This window comes from Arachis hypogaea, chromosome 12 (genome assembly GCF_003086295.3).
Source record: "Arachis hypogaea cultivar Tifrunner chromosome 12, arahy.Tifrunner.gnm2.J5K5, whole genome shotgun sequence".
NCBI lineage: Eukaryota > Viridiplantae > Streptophyta > Magnoliopsida > Fabales > Fabaceae > Arachis > Arachis hypogaea.
This window is the reverse complement of record NC_092047.1, coordinates 52,993,768-53,013,861: the sequence shown is the minus strand read 5'-3', so window position 1 is coordinate 53,013,861 and position 20,094 is coordinate 52,993,768.

The window sequence follows — 20,094 nt, the reverse complement described above, 5'->3', positions numbered from 1 at the left end:
CATGCACTTATATGATTGAGGCCTTGTTTCACTGAGCTTACATATCCATATGGCCTTACCCTTTCATTATCCTTTGCAAACCAATGTTGAGCGTATTTTACCCATTTGTTCTTTACTTTAGCACATCATTAACTCTAAGCGTAAAACAATAATGTCCTTAGTGAGAGTGTTCATGATTTAAGTGTAGGGAAGTTGGATTTGAAAACATTTGGTTTGAGAATTGGGTGTTGTATACTCTTGTGAAAATGTGCAAAACAATAGTTGAGCACATATTATTGCATTCAATAATTTAATCATATGCATTGAGAAAAACAAAAAAAAAAGAAAAGAAAAAAATAAAAAAAAAAAGAGAAAAAGAAAAGAAAAAAAAAGAGAAGAGCAAATAATAAAAAGGGGACAAAATGCCCCAAAGTAAATGGTGTTAGCAATGCATACGAGTTGTACTCAAATTGGGTTTCATGAATATGTGGCAAAACATAGTTAATGGGTAGTTAGGCTTCATATTATGATTACATGGATTGTTCTAAGTTAGGTGAGAAGTTTAGGTTAATTAAGGATTCAGATTTTAGTCCACTTGACCAAATACAATCCTACCTTGACCTTGACCCCATTACAACCCTTAAAAGACCTCTTGATATGTGTATTTATGCATCAAATTATTTGATGATAGGTAGAAGAAAAGCAAGCCTTAGAAAGCAAGGTTAGTAGAGAATTGAGAGAATCGAACCTTAAATACATGAGTGATTAGAGTGTATACACTTCCGGTGAGGGTTCGATGCTCGAATCTTTGTTCCCAGCTTTCATGAGCTATTTTTCTTCTGCAAGTTAACTTGTACTTTATTTTGAGATTTGAATCAGTGGAATCCAGTTTATATTTATTCTTGAAGAATTTGTTTACTTTTAACCAAGTAGGTAAAAGCATTTTGCATTTAGTTACATTCATATAGATAGGTTGTATTTCATAACTTCTATCATTCCTCTTCACTCTCTTATAGCTTCTCTTGAGCTTAGCATGAGGACATGCTAATGTTTAAGTGTGGGGAGATTGATAAATCCCATTTTTAGGGTTTATCTTGTGCTTAATTTAGTAGATTTTATCCATTTTTCTCACACTTATTCATATAATTCGCATGTTTTACATTTTCCTTCTTAATTTTGTGCTATGATTGAAAACATGCTTCTTTGGCCTTAAATTTGCTATGTTTAACCCTCTCTTATTACCATTCGATGCCGTGATATGTTTGTTAAGTGTTTTCAGAGTTTATAGGGCAGGAATGGCTTAGAGGATGGAAAGGAATCATGTTGAAGAAATTGTTAAGCTGTCATGCCTGACCTCTTTGTACTAAATCGATTATAACTTGAGCTATAGAGGTCCAAATGAAGCGGTTTCAGTTGCATTTGAAATCTAACATCCGGGGCTTCAAAATGATATGTAATTTGTCATAGTTGCCATACAGTTAAGCGACGCACACGCGTGCATCACACGTACGCGTTACCTTGCAAAAGTTCAACAATGCGTACGCGTGGGCGACGCATACGCGTGATAGAGGCCCATGCTGGACGCATCAGAAAATACTGGGGCTGATTTCTGAGCTCGTTTTGGCCCAGTTTCAAGCCCGAAAATACATATTAGAGGCTGTAGTGTGGGGGAATCATGGACACAACTTTCATTCACATAATGTTTGGTTTTATATGTAGTTTTCTAGAGAGAGAAGTTCTCTCCTCTCTCAAGGTTTTAGGGTTTTTAGCTTTAATTCTTCTCAATTTCAGGTTTCAATCTTAGTTTAATTTAGTTTCTTTTCTACTTTTATTTGTCTTAGCATTCTAGTTTATTTATTTTCCTTGTTGATTGCTTTATTTTCCCCATTTAGTTTATGAATTCTCATGTTAGATTCAATTTCCCTTTTAATGCAATTTAAGGTATTTCATAATTATTGTTCCTTTCTTCGTTTGTTATCATTGATGCTTGCAATTGTTGGTTTTAGATTTTTCATTCTGTGTTACTTTTCTATGCTTTTATGTTAGGCCTCCCAAGTGTTTGAGAAAATGCTTGGTTAGATTTTAGTGTAGATTTCTCTCCTCTTGGCTTTGGTTGAGGAATTGGTGACTCTTGAGTTATCAAACTCCTTTGTTGATTGATAATTAAAAGTTGCTAGTTGATTTGAATCTCTCTAAAGCTAGTCTTTCCTTGGGAGTTGACTAGGACTTAAGGAATCAAATTGATTTATCCACTTGACTTTCCTTCATAATTAGAGGTTAACTAAGTGGGAGCAATGGACAATTGATGTCAGAATTGAGGAAGATAATGAGGATAGGACTTCTAATTCTCATACCTTGCCAAGAGCTTTCTTAGCTATTAGTCTACTTTCTTGTCATTTACTTTCCTTATTCCTTATTTCAAAAATCTAAAAAGATACTTTTCCATAACCAATAGTAACATATTTCCCTGAAATTATTTGAGAGACGACCCGAGGTTTAAATACTTCGGTTATTATTTTTATTGGGGTTTGTTACTTGTGACAAACAATTTTTTGCATGAAAGGATTCTTTGTTGGTTTAGATACTATACTTGCAACGAGGATTTATTGTGAAATTCTAAACCGTCAAAAATCCCTTCATCATGCACATACTATTATTTGAACAATTAGGAGTAATTTTTTTGGATACTTGTAGTTTTTGAAGGGCAATTTGCAAGAAATTCTTAATACTGTGAATCAGAATATGTTCATGGTGTGTCTTGAAAAAAGTACACAAGATAGGAAGCTAGTTTGCTAACAAAGAAAGAGGAAGAGTGATGGCTTCGACGGTTCTGGGTTTGCATGAAAAAGAAGAAGAAGAAAAAGGGTGGCGGTCATCGAGAATGGGGCTCAACAAAGATGGTGGTGATGGAGATGGAGAGTCGGAGAAGAAAGGAGAAAGAAGGAGAAAGAGGGACTTGGCCAGCAACCATGAAGGAAGAGGTTGACAATGGTTGCTCAATAATGATGATGTTGGTGGAGATGACGGTAAGGATGAAAATAGAAAAAAAAAGAGAGACAAACGATTGTGATAATGATGGTGATAGGAATAAAGAAGGGGTGTATTTGGAAAGAAAAATGTTAATTATCAAAAAATTAGTAATACAGATAAAATTGATGCAAATGGAAAATTTGGGGGATAAAATTCAAATAAATCAAAACTTATAGATATTTTTAAAATTTTTAGCAAACTTCAGGGACAAAAAGTATACTTTACCTTAATTTTAAATTAAAGTAAATTTATACATTTTTTTAACAATTCCTTCAATAGTATTGATTGTCAGCTGACTTTACTCTATAATTCTATGCCATTATGCGCATATAGGCGATTTTGCATTATGATTCATAACATAAAATATAAAAATAAAATACCATTGATGAGCGGATATTTTATACGCTTTTTGGCATTACTTTCATATAGTTTTTATTATATTTTATTTAAGTTTTATTATATTTTCATAGATTTTAGTGCAAAATTTATATTTTTGGATTATACTTTGAGTTTTTGTATTTTATGGTGATTTCAGGTATTTTCTGGCTGAAATTGAGGAGTTTGAGCAAAAGTCTGATTCAGAGACACAGAAAGCACTACAGATGCTATTAGGATCTGACCTCCATGCACTCAAAAGAGGTTTTCTGGAGCTGCAGAAGTCCACATTGTGCACTTTCAATGTCTATGGAAAGCTAACATCCTGGGCTTTCCAGAAATATATAATAGTCTATACTTTGCTTCAGAAATGAAGGCCCAAAACTAGCGTTCAACACCAGCCACCTGCCCTATTCCTGGTGTTCAACGCCCACAAGGGGGTGGCTGGCATCCAACACCCATAAGAGGGTCCCTAGCCAGCATTCAATGCCCCTAAGGGACCGTAGCTCGTGGGAGACACTCAAGCTCAGCCCAAAGACTCACCAAGTGGGCCCCAAAAGTGGATTTTCACGATAAAAGACTACTTTACCCTTCTTATGTAATCCTTGGTCATTAGAGTATATATAGAACAAAGATCACCCTTGTTAGAGATCTTTGCCCCATTCGAACCATTGATTGTATTTTCTGCACAACATGAGTCATTAAACCTCCTAGGTTAAGGTTAGGAGTTCTGCTGATTTTCATGGATTAATAAAAGCACTACTATTCTATTCAATACGTGTGTGACTTTATTCTAAGATATATCTTCGTTCTTCAACCTTATGAATGTGATGAACCGTGACACTCAATCTCATTCTACATGGTTTCAGTGTGAGTCCTTAACCGGAGATTATTGAACCACAAGCTTGATTATACATCTCTTAGACGGCTAATCCACGACTTCATTGGAGACTTCTCGAGACATCAGTTCAGCCGAGGTATGAGGAGATTAGGGTCTTTGTGGTAGATGCTAGAACCAAAGGCGCAACATTCTCTGATCTGGAAGATTCGACTTTGTTTGTGGCATTTTGAGTAGGATCATCAAGGGGATGAACTGCAGGAGCTTCTCCCTCATTCAAATTGGGCACACACTAAACCTGATGTTCAGCATGAAGGAGGAAGATTGGCAGCCATTGAACCGGCGTTGATCACTTACAGCCTGCCATGGAAGGAATCACTCACAGTTGGAGAAGACAGTAGGAAAGGTTGATCCAGAAGAATGAAGCATCTCTGAAGCCTCAACCATTCTCTTATCACTGGTTTCATTCAAATTAAGTAATTTCATCCTTATTCCTGTTTTATGTGTTTCTTTAAACAAGCTATCTTTTCTAATCGCCTGACTAAGATCTATAAGGTGTCTATAGCTTGATTCAAACTGACAATCTCTATGGGATCGACCCTGAATCACCTCAGGTATTACTTGGATGACCCAGTGCACTTGCTGGTTCAGTTGTGCGAGTTCTTATTTTGTGCACCAAGTTTTTGGCACCGCTGTAGGGGATTACACGAGTTTGACAACTAACGGATTATCTTATTACTTAGATTAGGTACTTTTTACTATTTTCTATGAGTCTTTTATTTTCTTTTTCCAAAAATAAAAAAATAAAAAACTTTTGAAAAAAAATCTTTTCTTTATCAATCTTTGTCTTTTGTTTGAGTCTTTAGTTCTTGTTCTTGGTAAAATTTTCAAACTTTTTGGTTCTTTTTCAAAAAAAAGTTTCAAAAATAGTGTCTTTTGTTTGAGTCTAGTGTCAATTCTTAAGTTTGGTGTCCTTTTTGTGTTCTTTGTTTCCTTCAAATTTTCGAATTGTTCTTTGTATTCTTTCTTGGTATTCAAGTTGTTCTTGTTTCTTTTCTTGTTTTGATCTTAAAATTTTTAAGTTTGGTGTCTTTTGGTGTTTGTTCTTTTAATTTTCGAAATTTTGAGTTTTTTTATCTAAAAATTTTAAGTTTGGTGTCTTTTAGTTATTTTTCTTTTTCTTCATTAATTCAAAAAAATAAAAAATATCTTTTTTTATCTTTATTTCAAAAAAATTTTCGAAAATTTCAACAAAATTTCAAATTTTAATTTCAAATCATTATCTTATCTTATCTTAACTTCAAATTTCAATCTTATCTTTTTTTAAAAAATCTTTTTGAATCTTTTCTTTTAATTGTGATTCTATCTTATCTTATCTCTCTTTTAAATTTTAAAATTCAAAACTTTTTCAAATCTTTATCTTATCTAGTTATCTTTCTTTAATATTCAAAAAATTTTATCTTATCTTATTTCAAATTCAAATTTTAAATTTCAAAATCAAATCATTTTCAAATCTTTTCAATTCTTATCTTATCTTGTTTTTAAATCCAAAAATTTTAAAATAAAATCTTTTTCTAATCTTCTATGTTATCTTATTTTCAAATCTTTCTTAATTAGTTACTTGTTTTCTCTTTCTTCTTTTTCAAAACTTCCTAACTACTTTTTCTCTCTTCTATTTTCGAAAACTTCCCTTCTATATCTCTCCCTTCTTTTTTTGAAATTTATCATTTAATTTTCAAACCTTTTTAGTTTATTAGCTTCTATTTTTAAATTCAATTAATAAAATAAAAAAAATATTTTAATTCTAGTTTCTCTTTTCACTTCTTAATTTTTGAATTCTTCTTCCCTTTTATTCAAGTTCTTTATCTCCTTCCTCTATCTTCATTCTTGTTTCTTCTTCACATCTCAGAGGGAGTCCTCTATTCTTAGACATAGAGCTCCCATTCTTCTTCTTTCCTTGCTTTCTTTTCTTGTTTATGAGCAGGAACAGAGATAAAGAACCTCTCTTTACTCTTGATCCTGAACCTGAGAGGACTCTAAGGAGGTGTTTACAACAAGCTAAAGCACAACACCCTGGAAGAGATCTCACAGAACTTTTTTGAACAAGAAACTGAAAGTACAGACATGGCAGCTGAACCGAATAATGAAGGAGATGCAAGGAAGGTTCTTGGTGATGACTTCACTGCACCCACTTCCAACTTCTATGGAAGAAGTATCTCCATACCTGCCATTAGAGAAAATAACTTTGAGCTAAAGCCTCAGTTAGTCTCTCTAATGCAACAAAATTTCAAATTTCATGGACTTCCACTGGAAGATCCCCATCAGTTCTTATCTGAATTCTTGCAAATCTGTGACACTGTTAAGACCAATAGAGTGGATCTTGAGGTATACAGGCTTATGCTTTTCCCTTTTGCTGTTAGAGACAGAGCTAGGATATGGTTGGATTTCCAACCTAAAGAAAGCTAGACTCTTGGGAAAAGTTGGTCAATACTTTCTTGGCCAAGTTCTTTCCACCTCAAAAGATGAGTAAGATCAGGGTGGAAGTTCAAAACTTCAGACAAAAAGAGCGTGAATTCCTCTATGAAGCTTGGGAAAGATACAAGTAACTGATCAGGAGATGTCCTCTTGACATGCTCTCAGAGTGGTCTATCTTAGGTATCTTCTATGATGGTCTATCTGAGCTTTCCAAGATGTCCTTGGACCATTCTGCAGGTGGATCACTCCACTTGAAGAAAATGCCTAAAGAGGCACAAGAACTCATTAAAATGGTTGCAAATAACCAATTCATGTACACTTCTGAGATAAACCCTGTGAACAATGGGGTAGCTCAGAAGAAAGAAGTTCTAGAGGTTGATACTCTGAATGCCATATTGGCTCTGAACAAGATCAACAAGTCAACATGATCTCTCAGCATTTGACTGAGTGTTCATACCTAGTGCGGAATTTAAAGTCAACAAACTAACCGGCAATTGTACCGGGTCGTACCAAGTGATATCTCAGGTAAGTGAGGGTCGATCCCACGAGGATTGAAGGTCTAATGATGAGCGGATAATTTATACGCTTTTTGGCATTATTTTTAGTATGTTTTAGTTAGTTTTTATTATGTTTTTATTAGTTTTTAAATAAAAATCACATTTCTGGACTTTACTATGAGTTTGTGTGTTTTTTTATGATTTCAGGTATTTTCTGGCTGACATTGAGGGACCTGAGCAAAAATCTGATTCAGAGGCTGAAAAAGGACTGCAGATGCTGATGGATTCTGACCTCCCTGCACTAGAAGTGGATTTTCTGGAGCTACGGAAGCCTAATTTGCACGCTCTCAATTGCGTTGGAAAGTAGACATCCTTGGCTTTCCAGCAATATATAATAGTCTATAAGTTTTCTGAGATTTGATGGCCCAAACTGGCGTTCCAATTCAGCATAGAAATTCTAGCGTCAAAATGCTAGAACTGGCATAAAAGCTGGAATTAAACGCCCAAACTGGCACAAAAGCTGGCATTTAACTCCAAAAAAAGTCTCTACACGTGAAAGCTTTAATGCTCAGCCGAAGCACACTCCAAGTGGGCCCGGAAGTGGATTCTGCATCATTTACTCATTTCTGTAAACCCTAGGTTACTAGTTTGCTATTGTATTTTACACACTTGATCATACTTTTCATCTTGGAACTTGTATGTTCACGCTTTGGGAGGCTGGCCATTCAGCCATGCCTAGACCTTTTGTTCTTATGTATTTTTAATGGTAGAGTTTCTACAAACCATAGATTAAGATGTGGAGCTCTGCTGTTCCTCAGGAATTAATGCAAAGTACTATTGTTTTTCTATTCAATTCAAGTCTACTTCTTCTCTAAGATATACACTCGTTCTTCAACCTTAAGGATGTGATGATCCATGACACTCATCATCATTCTTACCTATGAACACGTGCCTGACAACCACCTCTGTTCTACTTGCAATAGCTTGAGTGCGTATCTCTTAGCCTCCTGATTCATGACGCATGGTTGCCTCGCCTGACAACTGAGTCTTCCATTCCATGAGATCAGAGTCTTCGTGGTATAGGCTAGAATCAATTGGCAGCATTCCTTAGATCCGGAAAGTCTAAACCTTGTCTGTAGTATTTCGAGTAGGATCTTGGAAGGGATGACTGTGACGAGCTTCAAACTCGCGATTGTTGGGCGTGGTGACAGACGCAAAAGGATCAATGGATCCTATTCCAACATGATCGAGAACCAACAGCTGATTAGCCGTGCAGTGACAGCGTATTTGGACCATTTTCACTGAGAGGACGGGAGGTAGCCATTGACAACGGTGAAACCCAACATAAGCTTGCCATGGAAAGGAGTATGAATGATTGGAAGAAGGCAATAGGAAAGCAGCGGTTTAGGAGGAACAAAGCATCTTCATACGCTTATCTGAAATTCCTACCAATGAATTACATAAGTATCTCTATCTTTATTTTATGTTTTATTTATCTTTTAATTATCAATTTTCCATAACCATTTGAATCTGCCTGACTGTGATTTATAAGATGACCATAGCTTGCTTCAAGCCGACAATCTCCGTGGGATCGACCCTTACTCACGTAAGGTTTATTACTTGGACAACCCAGTACACTTGCTGGTTAGTTGTGCGGAGTTGTGATAAAGAGTTGAGATTACAATTGTGCGTACTAAGCTGTTGGCGCCATTGATGATCACAATTTCGTGCACCAAGCTTTTGGCGCCGTTGCCGGGGATTGTTCGAGTTTGGACAACTAAGGGTTCATCTTGTTGCTCAGATTAGGTAATTTTATTTTATGTTTAAGCTTTTTACCTTTTAATTTTCGAAAAATTTCAAAAAAAAATATTTTTTATTTCTATTCTGTTCCTCGGAGTTTTTAAGAATGAATTCTAGAGTTTCATGATGATTTATTGAAGTCTGGCTGGCTGTGAAGCCATGTCTAATCTTTTGGACCGAGGTTTTAACTTATCATCACAAGAGCTTGTTGATTTCTATCAATCTTGCTGTTGAACGTAATGATTTGCTAAAGCTTGGCTGGCCATTGGCCATGTCTAGTGTTTTGGACCGAAGCTTTCACTGAAAGCTTGGCTGGCTAGTAAGCCATGTCTAATTCCTGGACCGGAGTTTTAGATTAACATTGCATGATTCCTGGAATTCTTATTAAGAATTTTGAAGTCCTTTTTCTCTTTTTCCATATAATTTTTGAAAAATCACAAAAAAATTTATAAAATCATAAAAACCAAAAATATTTTGTGTTTCTTGTTTGAGCCAAATGTCAATTTTTATGTTTGGTGTCAATTGCATGTCTTTATTCTTCTTGCATTTTTTCGAATATATGCATTATGTTTTTCATTGATCTTCAAGTTGTTCTTGATGATTTCATTGATCTGATTTTTAATTTCTCTTATTTTGTGTCTTTTGTTGTTTCTTACATGCATTTTCAAATTGTTATAGTCCTTAGTATACAAACTTCTAAGTTTGATGTCTTGCATGCATTATTTATTTGATCTTAGTTGCATTTTTTATTGTTTCTCATCATTAAAAATTCAAAAAATTTTTAAAATTGTGTCTTTTAGAGTCAATAACACAGAGAATTGAAGATTCAGAACATTCAGCAGAGTAATTACACAGAAAAAGCTGGGGGTTCAAAATGCCCAGTGATGAAGGAAAACTGGCGTTTAAACGCCAGCCAAGGTACCTGGCTGGGCGTTAAACGCCCAAAAAGGTAGCATTTTGGGCGTTAAACACCAGAATGGATGCCATTCTGGGCGTTTAACGCCAGGAGGACACTAGAGGAAAGATTTTGTTTTTAATTCAAATCTTTTTCAAATTTTCATAATTTTTCAAAATCAAATTTTTTTCAAATCATATCTTTTCAATCATATCTTTTCAAAATCAATTTCTTTTCAATTTTTTTTATTTATTACTATTTTTGAAAATCCTTGCTACAATTAGTGATTTAATTCAAAATTTTCAAGTTGTTACTTGCCTATTAAGAAAGGATCAAAAGTTTTAATTCTAGAATCATATCTTTTAATTTCTTGTTGGTCAAGTAATCAACTTTAATTTTAAAAACTTTCTTCTTTTAAATTTGATTCTCAATCATATCTTCTCAATCATGTCTTTTTAATCACATCTTTTTCAAAATTAAGTTTCAATCATATCTTTTTGATTTCTAATTTCAAATTCTTTTTCGAATATCACTTAATTTCTTTTCCAATCTTAGTTTTCGAAAATCATTTACCAAATTTTCAAAATTTCTCTTCATTATTTCAAAATCTTTTTACTTTATTTTCGAAAATTCTTCCCCTCTTCCCACATCCTTCTATTTATGGACTAACACTCCTCCTCAATATACAATTCAAACTCTACCCCTCTTGATAAGTTCGAATTCTTTCTTCTCTACCTTCTCCTTCTATTCTTTTTTACCTCTGACACCTCAAGGAATCTCTATACTATGACATAGAGGATTCCATATTTTCTTCTCCTCTCTTTTTATATGAGCAGGAGCAAGGACAAAAGCATTCTTGTTGAAGCTGATCCTGAACCAGAAAGGACCTTGAAGAGAAAGCTAAGAGAAGCTAAAGTACAACTCTCTATAGAGGACCTAACAGAACTTTTCAAACAAGAAGAAGCCATGGCAGCCGAAAACAACAACAATGCCAACAATGCAAGGAAGGTGCTTGGTGACTTTATTGCACCTACTCTTGACTTCTATGGGAGAAGCATCTCAATCTCTGCCATTGGAGCAAACAACTTTGAGCTTAAGCCTCAATTAGTTTCTCTAATGCAACAGAATTGCAAGTTTTATGGACTTCCATTAGAAGATCCTCATCAATTCTTAGCTGAATTCTTGTAAATCTGTGACACTGTCAAGACTAATGGGGTTGATCCCGAGGTCTATAGACTTATGCTTTTTCCCTTTGCTGTAAGAGACAGAGCTAGAACATGGTTGGATTCACAACCTAAAGAAAGCCTGAACTCTTGGGAAAAGCTAGTCAATGCCTTCTTGGAAAAATTCTTTCCACCTCAAAAATTGAGCAAGCTTAGAGTGGAAGTCCAAACCTTCAGACAGAAGGAAGGTGAATCCCTCTATGAAGCCTGGGTCAGATAGAAGGAAGGTGAATCCTTCTGACATGCTTTCAGAATGGAGCATCATAGGTATTTTCTATGATGGTCTATTAGAAGAAAGGAGTTCTTGAGATTGATACTCTGAATGCCATATTGGCTCAGAACAAAATATTGACTCAACAAGTCAATATGATTTCTCAGAGTCTGTCTGGAATGCAAGCAGCAACAGGCAGTACCAAAGAAGCTTCATCTAAAGAAGAAGCTTATGATCTTGAGAACCCAGCAATAGAAGAGGTGAATTACATGGGAGAACCCTATGGAAGCACCTATAATCCTTCATGGAGAAATAATCTAAACCTCTCATGGAAGGATCAACAGAGGCCTCAACAAGGCTTCAACAACAATAATGGTGGAAGAAATAGGTTTAGCAATAGCAAGCCTTTTCCATCATCTTCTCAGCAACAAACAGAGAATTCTAAGCAGAGCCACTCTGAATTAGCAACTGTAATCTCTGATTTAATTAAAACCACTCAAAGTTTCATGACTGAAATAAGGTCCTCTATTAGAAATTTGGAGGTACAAGTGGGTCAGCTGAGCAAGAAAGTTACTGAACTCCCTCCTAGTACTCTTCCAAGCAATACAGAAGAAAATCCAAAAGGAGAGTGCAAGGCCATCAATATGACCTACACGGCCGAACCTGGAGAGGAGGAAGAGGTAGTGATCTCCACTGAGGAAGACCTCAATGGATGTCCACTGGCCTCCAAGGAGTTCCCTAATGAGGAACCATGGGAATCTGAGGATCACACTGAGACCATAGAGATTCCATTGAATTTACTTTTGCCATTCATGAGCTCTGATGAGTATTCTTCCTCTGAAGAGGATGAAGATGTTACTGAAGAACAAGTTGCTAAGTACCTTAGAGCAATCATGAAGCTAAATGCCAAGTTATTCGGTGATGAGTATTGGGAGGATGAATCCCCCTTGCTCACCAAAGAACTGGATGACTTGACTAGGTAGAGATTACCTCAAAAGAGACAGGATCCTAGAAAGTTCTCAATACCTTGTACCATAGGCACCATGACCTTTGAGAAGGCTCTGTGTGACCTAGGGTCAAGCATAAACCTTATGCCTCTCTCTGTAATGGAGAAGCTAGGAATCCTTGAGGTACAAGCTGCAAGAATCTCACTAGAGATGGCAGATAATTCAAGAAAACAGGCGTATCGACTTGTAGAGGATGTCTTGGTAAAGGTTGAAGGCTACTACATCTCTGCTGATTTCATAATCCTAGACACTGGGAAGTGTATGGATGAATCCATCATCCTTGGCAGACCCTTCCTAGCCACAGCAAAAGCTGTGATTGATGTTGACAGAGGAGAATTGGTCCTTCAAGTGAATGAGGACTCCCTTGTGTTTAAAGCTTAAGAATCTCCCTCTGTAACCATGGAGAGGAAGCATGAAAAGCTTCTCTCAATGCAGAGTCAAACAAAATCCCCACATTCAAACTCTAAGTTTGGTGTTGGGAGGCCACAACCAAACTTTAAGTTTGGTGTTGAGAGGCCATCATCATGCTTTGAGTATCTGTGAGGCTCCATGAGAGCCCACTATCAAGCTATTGACATTAAAGAAGCGCTTGTTGGGAGGCAACCCAATTTTACTTATCTATGTTAAATTTCTATTTTCCATTGTTATTTTATGTTTTCTATAGGTTGATGATCATGTGAAGTCACAAAAACAATTGAAAAAGAAAAAACAAACTGAAAAATAGCACACCCTGGAGGAGAAGCCTACTGGTGTTTAAACGCCAGTAAGGGCAGCAGAATGGGCGTTAAACGCCCAGTCTGGCACCATTCTGGGCGTTTAACGCCAGAAATGGGCACCAGACTGGCGTTTAACACCAGAAAAGGGCAAGAAGCTGGCGTTAAACGCCAGAAATGGGCAGCGACCTGGTGTTTAACACCAGGATTGGCAGCAGAGGGCGTTTTGCATGCCTAATTGGTGCATAGATGAGAAATCCTTGACACCTCAAGGTCTGTGGACCCCACAGGATCCCCACCAACCTCAACTCACTCTCTCTCTTCTTCACACCTTTTCATAATACTCTTCTCCAAATATCCTTCACCAATCACCTCAATACTACTTCCCCAAAAAACCCCTCACTTATCAAATCCTACCATCTTCTCCATAATCCCTTCACCAATCCACATCCATCCCTCCTAAAACCTACTTACCTCACCATTCAAATTCAAAACACTTTCCCTCCCAAACCCACCCATACATGGCCGAACCATACCCTCTCTTCACTCTTATATAAATCCATCTTCACTGCTTCATTTTCACACATCTTAAACACTACTTTACCCCTTTGGCCGAAACACTACCCCCCTCTATCTCCTCTATTTCTTCTTCCTCTACTCTCTTCTTTCTTCTTTTGCTCGAGGACGAGCAAACCTTCTAAGTTTGGTGTGGTAAAAGCGTTACTTTTTGTTTTTCCATAACCATTTATGGCACCAAAGGCCGGAGAAACCTCTAGAAAGAGGAAAGGGAAGGCAAAAGCTTCCACCTCCGAGTCATGGGAGATGGAGAGATTCATCTCAAGGGTGCATCAAGACCACTTCTATGAAGTTGTGGCCAAGAAGAAAGTGATTCCCGAGGTCCCTTTCAAGCTCAAAAAGGGTGAATATCTGGAGATCCGACATGAGATTCGAAGAAGAGGTTGGGAAGTTCTCACCAACCCCATTCAACAAGTCGGAATCTTAATGGTTCAAGAGTTCTATGCCAATGCATGGATCACCAAGAACCATGATCAAAGTGTGAACCCGGATCCAAAGAATTGGCTTACAATGGTTTGGGGAAAATACTTAGATTTCAGTCAGGAAAATGTAAGGTTGGCATTCAACTTGCCAATGATGCAAGGAGATGCACACCCCTACACTAGAAAGGTCAACTTTGATCAAAGGTTGGACCAAGTCCTCATAGACATTTGTGAAGAGGGCGCTTGATGATAAGTCATCTTAGCCTAGTTTCACTAGCCTTTTTCTTTAATTTCATTAAGTTTTATGCACTTTCTTGTATTCTAAGTAAGTAATTTGGAATGAAAATGCATGACTTCTCTAAATCAAACAACCACCACAAAATTGATGCTAAATCATGAGGTTTAGGCTAAATTTAATTGAGTTTTAATGATTTATAAACCTTGTGAATTTGGTGATACTTTGATTGGTTGTTTTGATTAATTATATGTGAAGAAAAGAAAAAAAGAAGAAAGCGTGGCCTAAAAATTGTGGCTCAAGGAAGAAAAAGTGTGGCGCAACAAACCATGAAGCTCTCTCCAAGAGCACCAAGCTCACCAAGTGAGCGCTACACTTACTCCCAGGAGACCAAGGCACAAAGCTCAGCTCACTTTGTGAGCTGAGCACAACATGAGGCCAAGAAATAAGGAAAGGAAGACCAACCTCAGCTCACAAAGTGAGCATTATCGAGAGCACCAAAGGAAAAATTCAAAGAAAATAAAGTGCAAGTGCATGCTCCAAGACTTGAACCCATGACCAAAGGGAATGAGGGAAGCGCTACTCACAAGGAAAAATAAGCCAAAAATGGCCAAAAGCATCCCCCAAGGTTCGAACCCACACCTTGAGGAAGCAAGGAAGCAAGGCAACCAAAGAAATGGGCAGCACATGCTTCCCGTAGGTTTCGAACCAAGGAGCTCTCCTTGTGAGCACCAAAGCTCAGCTCACTTGGAGAGCTGAGCGCTACCCTTGGTACATTTCACGCAACATATGACACGGCCAAGGGGAGTGAAGCGCGCAAGAAACGTGACACGGCCAGGGAGTGGGGCGCGCAACAAATTTGACACGGTCCAAGGGCAGCACGCAACAAATTGGCACCAAGGCACCAATGCTCAGCTCACTTTGTGAGCTGAGCTTTTCTCTGATGCATCCCAAGCAACAGCACCCTACTAAGGCCTCCCCACACCAAGTCTCAAAGCTCAGCTCACTTTGTGAGCTGAGCATCCCCCTGGGAGATGCATTTGGGCTGAAAATGAAATTTAAAATTCCAACTTAATTCATTTCTTCACCAAATCAAAAGCCCATCCAAATTCCAATATCCAAGAATAGAAAGTGTATAAATAGGAGTTAGTTTATGTAATTAGGACACACCTTTTTTGACACCGCTAGACTTTACTTTGAATTTTCCTTTTAATTTTCATTTTTGAGCTTTTACTTTGAATTTATTTTTCTGAGAACTTGGAAGGAGAATTAATCTCTCTTCTTCTTGGTTCTTGCTTGAGCACTCTTTAATTTTCTTGCTTTGGATCTTGGGTAGAGAATTGAAGAACTTCTGTTTCAATCTCACCTTGAGATCTTGTTTAATTTTCTGCATAATTGAATTCCAATTTCCATTTACTGCTTCATCTTCTACTCTCTCTGCAATTTACTTTTCTTTGTTTCTTTTGCAATTTTTCTTTTCCACTCCTGAGATCTTCAACCTCTTTTACATTGCTACAAATTAAGCACTGCCTTTCTGTCTTTACAATTCTCAAAGCATTTTTACTCTTCTATTTGAGATCCATTCCAATTCAATTCATCTTTTGCTTTACTGTTTGTTGCAATTTAATTCTGCTTGTTTAAATTCTACAATCCCAATTCCCAATTCCTTTTATAATTCAAGCAATTTACATTTCTTGCACTTTAAGCTTCAGCCATTTACATTTCTTGCAATCTAAGTTTTTGTAATTTACATTACTTAAACTTTAAGATTCTGCTTCTTTACTTTCCTGCTCTTTAATTTACTGCACTTTACCCCTCTCCCTTTACATTTCAAGCAATTTAGTTTCTGCAAAGCACAAATCACTCAACCAATACTTGATTCGCTTGACTAAATCAACCACTAAACTAAAATTGCTCAATCCTTCAATCCCTGTGGGATCGACCTCACTCATGTGAGTTATTATTACTTGATGCGACCCGGTACACTTGCCGGTGAGTTTTGTGTTGGATCGTTTTCCACACATCAAGTTTTTGGCGCCATTTCCGGGATTGATTAGATTGACAATGATTAAGTGAAGTGGAGATCTAGATCTAGCATTTTTTTTCTCTGTTTATTTAACTTTCATTGTTTACATACTAACTGTTTGAATTTTTGCTTAAGCTAACTCAAACTCCATTCTAGCAATAGAGTGAAGTGTCACTGGTTCTGTGTGTTTCTTGTGCCGTGTTTGTATGTCAGGGACAAGGAGAACTATACCTAACTTTCGTGAAGAAGACAAAATAACTCTTAGAAGGTTAAGAAGAGCTGAAAGAGGGAAAAATATTGTTAGAGAAGAAGAGTCAGAAGAAGAATTCCAAGACATGGAGGAACATTCAACAAATCCACCCAATCCACCAGGTGGAGCAGCCAACAACAACAACAATCCACCACAGAGGAGAGTTTTGGCTTCATATACATTTGCAAATCCTAGACATTGTGGGAGTAGCATTTTTACCCCAAATGTTAATGCAAACAATTTTGAACTAAAGCCACAACTCATCACCCTAGTTCAAAACAACTGCTCCTATGGAGGAGGACCACTTGAAGACCCCAACCAACACTTATCCACTTTCTTGAGGATTTGTGACACTGTCAAAACTAATGGTGTGCCTCCTGACAGCTACAAGCTACTGCTATTTCCATTTTCTCTCAGAGACAAAGCCACTCAATGGTTGGAGTCCTTCCCAAGAGACAGCATCAACAATTGGGATGATTTGGTAACCATGTTCCTTGCCAAATTTTACCCACCTCAAAGGATTATTAGGTTGAAGACTGAGGTACAAACATTCACACAAATGGAGGCTGAACCCATCTATGAGGCATGGGAGAGATACAAGGCTCTAATCAGGAAATTTCCTCCTGAAATGTTCACTGAATGGGATAAGTTGCAGAATTTTTATGAAGGCTTAACATTGAAATCCCAAGAAGCATTGGATCACTCAGCTGGAGGCTCTTTGCAACTCATGAAAACTGCATAGGAAGCCCAAAATCTCATTGATATGGTGGCTAACAACCAGTATTTCTTTGCTCATCAAAGGCAACGCCAACCATCACAAAGGAGAGGAGTAATGGAGTTGGAAGGAGTGGATTCAATACTGGCTCAAAATAAGATGATGCAGTAGCAAATTCAACAACAATTTGAGCAAATGGCCAAGAGGATTGTTAGCCTCCAAGTTGCAGCAGTTAACACTAGCCAACCATCAACCACATGGGGACAAAATGAAAAAACTCAAGAAGAGCAGCAGCAAGAACAAGTCCAGTACATGCACAACCAAAATTCTAGGACAAATGAAGTCTATGGTGATACTTACAACCCTTCATGGAAGAACCACCCAAACCTTAGATGGGGAGACAACCACAATCAAACTCAGCAGCCATGGCAGAGAAACTCAAACCAGAACAACTGGAAAACCACAAACCAAAATAACCAGCAGAATAATAGCCAAACCACATACAGAAAACCACAAAACACTACCCCAATTTTAACCATCATCCATCCAATAACCAAGCCTCAAATCAAAACACTTATCCTCAACCCTCAACATCTCACAATCAACCAATCTCACAAGACTCTCAGAGGATTAACAACTTGGAGCTCTTGATGGAAAAGATGATGAAACATCAAGAGATGACATTGAGGAACCAGGAAGCCTCCATGAAAAATATGGAAAGGCAAATTGGATAACTCTCCAAGCAAATTACCATTGAAAGGCCATCAAGCTCACTACCTAGTGACACCATCCCTAATCCAAAAGAGGAGTGCAAGGCAATACAACTGAGGAGTGGAAAGATCCTGATGAAAAATGAAGAAGCAACCAAGAAGCCAAAGGAAAGTGATAAGAAACAAGCTGAAGAGGAGAAAACCAATAATGAGAATATAACAGCAAGCAAGCAAACTCAAAGTCAAGCTAAAGAAAGGGAAGATCAACCACAAAAATCAAAGAAAGAGAAGGAAGCAATGAGAGAGCTAACCAAGGAACAAAGGCAGAGAGTTAACTTCACACCACCTTTGCCATATCCTCAAAGGTTCAACAAGGAGACTAAAGACCAACACTTTCCAAAATTTCATGAAGTCTTCAAGAAGTTGGAGATCAATATTCCCTTAGCCGAAGCACTTGAGCAAATGCCCCTGTATGCAAAGTTCTTGAAAGAATTTATCAACAAGAAGAGGAGTTGGCAAGAAAAAGAAACTGTGCTTCTCACTGAAGAATGCAGTGCACTCGTCAGAAAAGGACTTCCCCCCAAAGTGGAAGACCCTGGAAGTTTCGTCCTACCTTGCACCATTGGAAGCATATTTATCAACAAGGGGATGTGTGACTTAGGAGCAAGCATAAACCTAATTCCATCATCCTTAGTGAAAAAGCTTGGTATAGGGAAGGTGAAACCAATACAAATGTCCTTGGAATTGGTGGACCAGTCAGTAGTATATCCCAAGGGAGTGATTGAAAACCTTTTAGTAAGGGTTGACAAATTCATTTTTCCTGCGGACTTTGTAATCTTGAACACTGAAGAAGAAGAAAACAATTCAATCATCTTGGGAAGACCATTTTTGGCCACTGTAAGAGCATTATAGATGTAGAGCAAGGAAAATTAACCCTCAGGATGCATGATGAGAGTGTCACCCTGAGTGTACTGCCAGAAACACAGTTCAATCATAAAAAGAAGGATAGTATAGAAAATGACAAAGAAAACCTGCAATGGAAGGAGGGAATCAACAAGACAAACAACAGCTGCCCTCCCAAGCAAGAGATAGATGATACAGCAAGTCAAAAAGAGAAAGAGACTGTGCAAAATAATGAAGAAGTTCAAGAGGACATTGTAGTATTGGCAACTAAGAAAAGAAACCTCAAGAGGAAGCCAGTTGTCAAAGGAGAAGGGTCAACAAAAGGAGGGAGAAAGAACAAAAACAGAATCAAAAAGGGTTGGAAGAACAAAAAAATTCCAACAGAAGGGATCTCCAAAGGTGACAAAGTGCAATTAATATATCAACAGCTGGGAACAGAGGATCACTACACTGTTAACCAAGTACTCTCTCTTGAGCATGTGGAAATTGAGCACTAAGGGACAAAGAAGAAGCTCACAGTCAGAGGGGACAAGCTGAGGCACTACAGTCATCAACCACCATAAAAGAAGGGTTCAATGTCAAGCTAATGACAATAAAAGAGCGCTTCCTGGGAGGCAACCCATGATTCAAGATTCTTGCTTGCTTTTAAATTCAATAAATTATGATCACCTTAGCATGATTTTGAATATACTTGACAGATGCATACAGTGTTTTGGAACATATGCCAGACTTCTAAGTTTGGTGTGCTTGACAGCACACAAAAGCTAATTTTCAAGCATCTTGAGGTCAAATACTTAGTCATTTCGATGAAGTATATGGCCAAACATTAAGTTTGGTGTCTGCATATGTATCAATTGTAAGAAAGATCAACTTTTGTTCAGTGATGACAAGTCATCTTAGCCCATTTTAGCTAGTCTTTTTCTTTTGTTTTCATTAGAATTATGCACTTTCTTGAGCTACAAGCAAGCTAATTGAGTAGATTTTCATGTTTCCCTTGATTGAACCAACCATATGTGAATTCATGCCATTTCATGAGGTTTTGAACTATATTTGTTGCATATTGTGGAAGATTGAATACCTCATGATTTTGAGCAAAACTTTGATTAGTTTGGTTGATCAATGATAGGTGAAGAAGGCTTGGAGAAAGGTTGAAGCAAAGAGGAATGGCTAGGAGTGAAGAGAGGACAATGGAATAAGTGAAAATTGAACCGGGT